Source organism: Fukomys damarensis, unplaced genomic scaffold (assembly GCF_012274545.1).
Source record: "Fukomys damarensis isolate Sample0158 unplaced genomic scaffold, DMR_v1.0_HiC HiC_scaffold_29, whole genome shotgun sequence".
Lineage (NCBI taxonomy): Eukaryota > Metazoa > Chordata > Mammalia > Rodentia > Bathyergidae > Fukomys > Fukomys damarensis.
Genome location: NW_022900941.1, coordinates 33,978,265 through 33,988,399, shown reverse-complemented (window position 1 = coordinate 33,988,399; position 10,135 = coordinate 33,978,265). Strand labels below are relative to the sequence as shown.

The window sequence follows — 10,135 nt, the reverse complement described above, 5'->3', positions numbered from 1 at the left end:
ATTGGAAAATAAGTCTTAGTCCAAATAAATAGTATGATAAGGTTTCTTAAAAGAAATGTAGAATCAAGTTAGATAGTCATCTTCTTTTTACCTTGCCAACTGTTTTTATTGTTTATACAAATACATGTAGAATAAAATTTGCCACCTTAACCATTTTTAATTTATGTTCATATCATGTAACCACTGTAAATATCTATCTCCAAAATTCCTCTGATCTTGCAAAAGTTAAACTCAATATCCATCAAACAATATATTTAACTATTCGTGCGGGTGCATGCCTGTAATCCAAGCATTTGAGACAGGAAGATTATAAGTTCAAGTCCCTCTTGGTCAACTTAGAAGACCTTATCTCAAAGTAAAAACGTCTGAAAATGTAACTCACTATGAAGCACTTGGGTTCAATCCCCAGTATCACACAAAACATATATATATTTCTACTATGCTCATCCCCAGCTCTTGACAACCACTATTCTATTGCCTATGTTGAATTTCTAGCTGTATGATTTATACCTAATATAATGGAGCATTACAGTATTGTTTCTGTGACTGGCTTGTTTTACTTAGCATAATATCATCAATATCCATGGATGTCATTGCATATGACAAAATTTTCTTCCTTTTAAAAGCTTGAGTAATATTACAACATGTTTGCTTATCCATTCATTCATTGACTGACATTTTTTAGTTGCTTCTACATTTTATTTATTTTATAAACAAGGGTATACACCTATCTCTTAAGGACTCTGTTTTTAATAATTTTGTTAGTTATAACTCAGAAATAGAACTTCCTGATGCTATGGCAAGTATATTTTTAATTTTTGAGGGATTGCCATATTGTTTTCTACAGTGGTTATGCCATTTTACAACCCATCAACAGTGTCCAAGGCTTTCAATTTCTCTTTCTCCTCACATTCTTGTCAGTTTGCAAAATATAATGCCAAACTAAGTTGGATCAGTTCTGGGTGGAGCTAAAGGAATTTACTCGAGACATACAACGCACCTTGGGTGTGAATGACAGCAAATAATAGGCTTAGCATCTCAAGGGAATAAAAGGGAAACAGGAAAGGAAAATTTTCTTCTATTTCTTTGAAGGAGCTCTAGTTTCCTCTTTCACCTTGGATGTTTTCTCCTGGCTTCCAGCACAGACCTTCAGCCTTCCTCTGCAAACCTTTCAGCCTCCTGACATGGGCTCTCACAGACAACCAGTGAGATCAAAAGATCTTGGTTTACATGTCCTTGATGAGTAGGGATGGTGTTCATCTTTCATAAGCTGATTGAGCCCTTGTATATCTTCATGGTTGAGTTCATTAATTCTCTATATATTCACATTTTAGGTCCTTAATATATACATGATTTGCAAATATTTTTTCCATTTCTGGGTTGCCTTTCACTCCATTGATAGTATCTTTTCATGCACAAAATGTTTTTAGTTTGTACAAAGTTCAATTTTTCTGCTTTTTAATGTGCTACCTGTACTTTTGGTGTTCCTTTCAAAGAAGACCATCTTCTTTCAAAAACAGAAGTTCAAAATCCTGAGTAGCATGGGAACTAGCAGAAAGAATCAACAACTGGTATCTCATCTGATTAAAAAACTTCTGTGGCATGGTTGTGGGAAGAAAGGAACGCTTCTCCACTGTTGGTGGCAGTGCAGACTGGTACAACCACTATGGAAATCAATATGGAGATACCTTAAAGAACTAGGATTAGAGGTCCCATTTGACCCAGCCATCCCTATGCTGGGTATCTTTCAAAAAGAATTAAAAGAATCATACCACAGTGATATATGCACACCCATGTTTATAGCGGCACAGTTTGTAATAGCTAAAACTTGGAAACAGCCCATCTTCCCATCAGTTGGAAACTGGATAAAGAAGATGTGGTTTTTCTATAAAATGGAATACTACTCAGCCATAAAGAATGAGAAAGTAGATTCATTCATAGGTAAATGGGTACATTTTGAGGATATACTCCTAAGTGAAATAAATAAGTCACACGTATACAAATACTGAATAATTTCTCTGGTGTGAAAAACTAAAATAGTACTCAAGATCCTAACAGGACAATTAGCAACGTGAAATAGGAAGAAAAGAACCAAAGGTGTATGGACAGTGAGAAGGATAGGGAATGGGGGGGTGACGGGAGGGTGGGGACACGGGGAAAAAATGAGAACCAAGACCTGGCATGTAAAGGCACAAGATTCCAGTAATGAATGTAACTTTACTGTCTACCTAGAATTTACCAATAAATTCAATTTAAAATTAAAAATTTTAAAAAAGCTTCTGCACTACAAAAGAAACCATCAATAGAACTAAGAGACAACCTACAATGTGGGGAAAAAAATTTACCAGCTGCTCCTCAAAGGACTCTTATCTAGAACATACAAAGAACTCAAAAAAATCAGCCCCCCCAAATATAAAGAACTGATTCAAAAATGGGCATCTGAAATGAACAGACATTTCTCAGACAAAGAAGTAACAGCAGCAAGTAAATAACTGAATAAATGCTCCACATTGCTGGTCATTCGAGAGAGGGAGATTAAGACAATGCTGACATTCCATGTCACCCCACAAAGAATGGCTGCTATCAAGAAATCAACCAATAACAAATGTTGCCGGGGTTGTGGGGAGAAAGGAACCCTTCTCCATTGTTGGTGAGAGTGCAGAGTGGTGCAACCACTATGGAAATAAATATGGAGATACCTCAAAGAACTAGAATTAGAGGTTCCATTTGACCCAGCCATCCCTCTGCTGGGTATCTTTCCAAAAGAATTAAAAGAATTGTATCACAGTTATATATGCACATCCATGTTCATAGCAGCACAGTTTACAATAGCTAAAACTGGGAAACAGCCCAGTTGCCCATCAGGTGGAAACTAGATAAAGGAGATGTGGTTTTTCTATAAAATGGAATGTTACTCAGCCATGAGGAATGAAAAATTAGATTCATTCATAGGAAAACGGATCCATATTGAGGATATACTCCTAAGTGAAACAAATAAGTCACACACGTGTAAATACCAAATAGTTTTTGTGGTGTGAAAAACTATAATAGTACATAAAATCCTAATGATATAATTGACAATGTGAAATAGGAAGAAAAGAGCTAAGGTTTAGGGAAAGTGGGAAGGGAAGGAGAAAGGTAAGAAGGGGAAAGAAAAAAATGTGGGAAAATGGAAATAAAGTGCTTATAAATGGGGAGGGGAGAAGGGGGTGAAGGGAGGGCAGGGACAAGGGGGGAAAATGAGAACCAAGACCTGTCATGTAAAGGTACAAGATCCCAATGATGAATGTAACTGTACTGTTTACCTAAAATGTACCATAAACTTGATGAAAGGGAAAAAAAGCAAGTTCAATCCCTAATAGCAATCATGGAATTGCCCCTGAATTTTATAGTTTTACCTTTACCAAAGATCATCAAAATATGCAGACGTTTAACTAACCATTGATTCAATGTAAAAATATTATTGAGAATATCCATTATATTACTCTACATTAACTTTTGTTTTTTTAGTACTTAGTATCTCACTATACCATCCAACTTTTTGCACACAGAAGACATTTATGTTTTGCAATTAATGAGGATAATATGAAACTATACTTTCATTTTCACAAATAAATAAGTTTAGTTACATATATATGCTCTGAAATATTCAAAAATATGTATATTCTGTGAAAATAAGCATACCTTGCAATCTCATATATGACACTATAATGCTTAGATGAGTAAAATACAAAGTTAAATAATAACAAAATTCCAAATAAATTACAAAAATTCCCAAATTTGTATATTTCTGGTTCAATATATATATATATCGATTTAATTTCCACCAAGAAAATGGGCAGATTCTCTTTTTTGAAATATCAAACTTATAAAGTCGTAAATTAATATAAAAATTAGTCCATGCCTATGATGATTAGTTTGCATAAAATGTAAATTAACCTGCATATAAATGAAGAAAAGTAGAATAAAGCTATTGGGAAAAGACAAAACCGTAAGTTCTACAGCAACATGTAAAAGTTTCACATAATTTCATTATGAAATATACACTTTACCCGGGTTAAATATATACTTCAAAGTACACAATGATTTTGAATTATATCCACTAATTACTTTTGGAGGATTTAATTGAGATTATTAGAAGATGTGGTTTTTCTATAAAATGGAGTGCTACTCAGCCATAAAGAATGAGGAGCTAGAAACATTTATAGCTAAATGGATGCACAGTGAGGCTATGCTCAATTGAAATAAATAGACACACTTGAGTAAATACCAAATGGTTTCTCTGGTGTGAAAAACTAAAAGTGTAAATAAGGTTTGAATGGTATAACTGAGAGGGAGAAATAGGAAGAAAATGGCCAAAGGGGAAGTGGGAAGGGGAGGGGAAAGGAAATAAGGGAAAAGAAAAAATGGGAACAAAATTTTTGTAAATAGGGAAAGGTGAAGGGGGTGAAGGGAGGGCAGGGGTATGGGGGAAAAAAACAAGAGCCAAGACATATCATGTAAAGGTACAAGATCCAATGATAAATGAAACTGTATTGTTTGCTTTAAATGTACCAATAAACCTGATATAATTGACAATGTGAAATAGGAAGAAAAGGGCTAAAGGTAAAGGGGAAGCAGGAAGGGTAGGGGAAAGGAAATAAAGGAAAAGAAAAAATATGAGAAAATGAAAAAATGGAAACAGTTTTTGTAAATAGGGAAGGGAGGATGGGGTGAAGGGAGGGCAGAGATAAGGGGAAAAAGTGAGAACTAAGACCTGTCATGTAAAGGTACAAGATCCCAATGATGAGTGTAACTGTGCTGTATACCTAAAATGTACCAATAAACTCAATAAGAAAAAAATATACCAATAAACTTAATTTAAAAAAATTATTGCATTACCTCAGACCTCTAACTTCTGCAAGATTTGAGTGTAAAATATTTACCTTCACAGAAGAACCTCCCAAAAGACAACTCAGCCACCAGGCAGTGATCACATTAAGGAAGGAGCCAATGCTAATAACTGATGCAATCAAAAGTTTCACAGGTAATACACAGGTAATACAAATTAGTATTAACACAGGTAATACAAACTAGCATCGGCTTAGTGGCCATTGAATACGATGACACATGCCAACTAGTTCTCTTGCATTAACTCAGTGAAACTTTCCAGTAATTTATGAGGTTACTCTTTTATTATTTCATTTTACAGTGAAACTGAAGATAGCAGAGTTTCAATAATTTACCCAAATCTTAGAACTAGCAATTGGCAGAATAGCATCCAATCCAGAATTTTTGGCTTATTGCTACGTTGTATCTGTATTGTAGAAATTATTTTCCCAGGTCTTCAGAGAAACAGTGAAAAAACAAGGCAAGTAAAGTAGGAAAAAGTTGAAATAAAAATTCTAAGTAATAACTAAATAAAATAAGAACTAATTAAAATATATTATTTAATCTTGAAGTTATAGTCACACTTACATCTTTGGATTAAAAATGAATTTTAAAGAGATAAAAAATTTTAATTACAAGAACATGATTTTTAAAGATTTAACAAAAATTTAGTTTTCACAGTCCATTTTAGTGGCAACTTCTGTGGCCGGGTCACCACCAGGAAGAGAAAACCAACTATACAAAAATTATCAGGATTGGGCTAAAAATAGTGAACAATTTCCTATCTTTCTGTTCTACTCTTAAATAATTATTTACAAACCAGAGCAAGTAAAATTCTTGTAGAAGCCTAATAATAACTGTTTAATATAAAAACTAACCCTTTCTTCACTTTGTTGGGTCTTCTAATCTTCTACATATGTATCGACATATGTATCTTTACTTTCAGCAGGAAAAATACCCACGGTGTCTGACCAGTGAGTCAGCCAAAACACTGTGTTTCTCAAAGAAAAAGCATAGTTTTGATAAGCATACTCAAGAGAAAGAATGAATAAATTGAAATCAGGATAAGGAATGTATAAATTGAACATCTTTTGTTTTTGTTGTCTAAATCTCTTCACACTTTTTCCTAACAACAAAAGTTCTCATATCTTGGAGTCCAATCTTTATAGTTCAAGCAAAGTTGAACTTAGTACATGCCCAGACCATAGAGATAAACACATGATTCCTAACTGACCTAAATTCTTTAAATGCAGCAGTAGGGCACCTTCTACGAGATGCTGAAGCACACTTTTCAGTAAAGGTTACCACATAAAACCCAAGGTAGAAACTTCATGGCTTCTCTTTTGAATTATGATTCGTAAGGATAGAGGTTTGTGACTCTGAGCACCTGCATTTCCCAAAGTTTGAAGAGATCCTGACTGAGAAGGCTGTCAATGAGCTGAAGAGGCAAAGCTGAACAATCACAGAATGGTTTAGGAAGAGCTCAACCTTCGTCCTTCCTAGGAACGCAGCCAACAAACTTTTTTTTTTTTTGCCTAATCTAATATGAATTGAATTTTCATTTCAAGAAAAACTTTGACAAGTATAAATATCTCAGGCATAGAGTTACTTAATTCCTTCCTGAATACATTTATAAGTAGCAACCTGAGATTTTGAAATGAGTTCTTTACAATAACTACCAGATGATAGTCATATTTTATTTTATTTGTTTTTTGAAGTATTTCAACTATTAAGCAAATAATGAAAGAAAGTTGTAATTATATGAACAAAAATATTCATGGGGGTGTCTATATATTACAGCCATCAATATTAGGAGGAAAATGATAACAAAATCTTTTCCAAAAAAATCCTTACTTTAATATCATAAGTCCCTAAATCAAATTCAATCAATGGCTATTTATTTTCTAATATAGTAAACCTTATCATTTTGTGGCAGTACTTTATCAGGAAACAAATGACTTGAGATACCTAAATCTTAGAGTGAATTAGACAATTTTTCTTTATGACAAGCAAAACAAAGCAAGATGACTAGGTGCCAAAAAGCTTCAGAGAAAGTGTAAAAGGATCAAGTGAATGAGAAAACAAGACACATAGTGAGAGAAAATATTTGCAAAGGACATATCTTTAAATGGTTGTTACTCAAAATAGACAAAGAATTTTTAAATGTTACAAAAAAGACAGACAGAGTTATAGAGTATTTGCCTAGCTTGTGGTGTTGCCTGGGTTCAATACCTAGTATAAGCAGTGAAAATGAAAGGGATACGGATATAGCTCAGTGTGAAGGCCTGAGTTTATTCCCAGTATTGCTGGCTCTTCCAAAAGTGACTCATTACTTTTTGTTTCCTCTTATTGAGTTTATTGGTGCATTGTAGGTATACAGTACAGTTACATTCATCATTGGGATCTTGTACCTTTACATGACAGGTGGTCTTGGTTCTCATTTTTTCCCCTTGTCCCTGCCCTCTCTTCACCCCTTCCTCCCCTCCCCATTTACAAACACTTTATTTTCATTTTTTAATTTTCTCATATTTTTCCCTTATTACCTTTCCCCTATCCTTCCCACTTCCCCTACACCTTTAGCCCTTTTCTTCCCATTTCACAATGTCAGTTATCTCATTAGGATCCTATATACTATTGCAGTTCATTCACACCAGCGAAACTATTCTGTATTTACACATATGTGACTTATGTATTTCACTTAGGATTATATCCTCAACATGTATCCATTTTCCTATGAATGAGTCAAATTTCTCATTCTTTATGGCTGAGTAATATTCCATTTTATAGAAAAACCACAACTTCTTTATTCAGTGTGCAAATGATGGGCAAATGGGCTGTTTCCAAGTTTTAGCTATTACAAACTGTGCCACTATAAACATAGGTGCATATATATCATTGTGGTATGATTCTTTTAATTTTTTTGGAAAGATACCCAGCAGAGGGATGGCTGAGTCAAATAGAACCTCTAGTCCCAGCTCTTTCAGGTATCTCCATATTGATTTCCATAGTGGTTGCACCACTCTGCACTAGCACCAACAATGGAGAAGGGTTCCTTTCTCCTCACAACCCTGCCAACATTTGTTATTGGTTGATTTCTTGATAGCAGCCATTCTTTGTGGGGTGAGGTAGAATCTCAGTGTTGTTTTCATCTGCATCTCTCGAATGACCAGTGATGTGGAACATTTTTTCATACATTTACTTGCTGCTTTTACTTCTTTGAGAAATGTCTGTTCCTTTCAGATGCCCATTTTTGAATAGGGTCTTTATATTTGGGGGGCCTGATTGTTTTGAGTTCTTTATATGTTCTAGATCATAGTCCTTTGTCTGAGGAGCAGCTGGTAAAATTTTTTGTAGTGCAGAAACTTTTTAATCAGATGAGATCCAAATTGTTGATTCTTTGTGCTACTTCCCGTGCAACTAAGGATTTGTTCATAAAGTCTTCCCATGCCAATGTCTTCAAGAGTTCTGCCTAACTTATCTTCCAGCAAGTTTAGTGTTTCTGTTTTAATATTTAGATCTTTAATCTAAATATTGGATCTTAATTTAGTGCATGATGAAAGATACAGGTCTAGTTTTAATCTTTGGCAGGTTGAGATCCAGTTTGATTCCCAAACCTGGGAAAGATGCAACTAAAAAATAGAACTACAGGTCAATCTCCTTAATGAGTATAGATGCAAAAATCCTTAATAAGATACTAGCAAACAGAATACAGAGGATCATCAAAGCGACTCATTACTTTTAATGTAGTAGTATAAAAATAAAGTTTCTGTATAAATTATAGTGAACTGCCTCAAAATAACCAGTGCTATGCAGACTGCTTCTGCAAAGGGATATGATCAAAGAGACTATGTCCTCATTGAATTTTGTGTTGAAGACAGTAAAGATGTTAATTTAAATTTTGAAAAATCCAAGCTTACTTTCAGTTGTCTTTGAGGAAGTGATATTTTAAACATTTAAACAAAATTGATCTTTTTCACTGTATTGATCCAAGTGATTCCAAGATTAAAAGAACAGACAGATCAATTTTATGTTGTTTACAAAGAGGAGAATCTGGCCAGTCTTGGCCTAGGTTAACAAAAGAAAGGACAAAGCTTAATTGGCTTAGTGCAGACTTCAGTAGTTTGAAAGGCTGGCAGGATGATTCCAATGAAGACATGTCTAATTTTGATTGTTTCTCTGAGATGATGAACAACATGGATGGAGATGAAGATATAGATTTACCAGAAGTAGATGGAGCAGAGGATGATTCACAAGAGAGTGACGATGAAAAAAATGCCAGAATTAGAGTAAGTAATGTCATCACCTGAATTTTGAAAAGAAAATAACTTCTCTGCAAGATTTCATAATTGACAGTATGCCTGAGTTGCTAGCTCTAAAGGCAGACTGTATTTGTCAGCTTTAACCCATTTTTCCAACCTTTTTTTTTTAAGGCTTCACTAAGGATTGATAATGTGCCATTGTATGGGGCAATTTTAAGTCACCTAAGGCATTATCATTATGCATGAACTTTTCCCAGACTGTCACAAACTGTTGAGGTCATAGGTGATTGATGAAGCAGTTGTGATAAAAACAAAATTTCACCTAAGTCTACTTCATTTCATGACATAGTTACTGACATGGTAAAAAGTTCTCAGCATAGGGAAAGGTAACTAAATTTTAGATTTTAAATATGGGCTCAAAGTGGCTGAAACAAATTGGCTGACACCTTAAATTGATAACCTACCCTTCTTCTGGTGTACCCTTCAGGATTGTTCCACTATCTAAAGTTTATTATTCAAAACATTTACTTCACATTATTGTATATAAGTGATCACTTGCCAGTGATCCAGATAGATGTATCATAGCTAAACTTAGTGAATGCCCTTAACTCAGACGGTTTTTGAAGACTATATCTTTGGCAGTATTTGGCCCTCAAGCTTTTACATCTCTCAGCATGGAGGACAAAGAAAGATGTACATTGTTGCTTGGGTGTCTGTACATTTAGACCAGATCTGCATTTGCACTGTCAGTATGGCAAATGAATGAAAAGGTGTTCATACACTATTGGATTTTTAATTTCTGGTTTTGATTTGGCTTTTACTGTAGCTGAAAAACTTCAATGACAGTGGAGATTTTTTTAAATGTCTACATTCTTTCTAATAAACTGTTAGAAGATTTTTGGCTGTCAAAAAAAAGAAGAAAAAAAAACAGACAACCTGATTTAAATATGGGCAAAGATTTGAAAAGACGACTCACTATGAAAAGATTCTCAGTATTAACTCATTAG

At 34.3% G+C, this 10,135-nt stretch overlaps 1 pseudogene; it reads left to right on the top strand.

Moving 5' to 3' along the window:
* Positions 1 to 8,676: 8,676 nt before the first annotated feature.
* On the top strand, positions 8,677 to 9,176 carry LOC104874386 (annotated as a pseudogene).
* Positions 9,177 to 10,135: the final 959 nt, after the last annotated feature.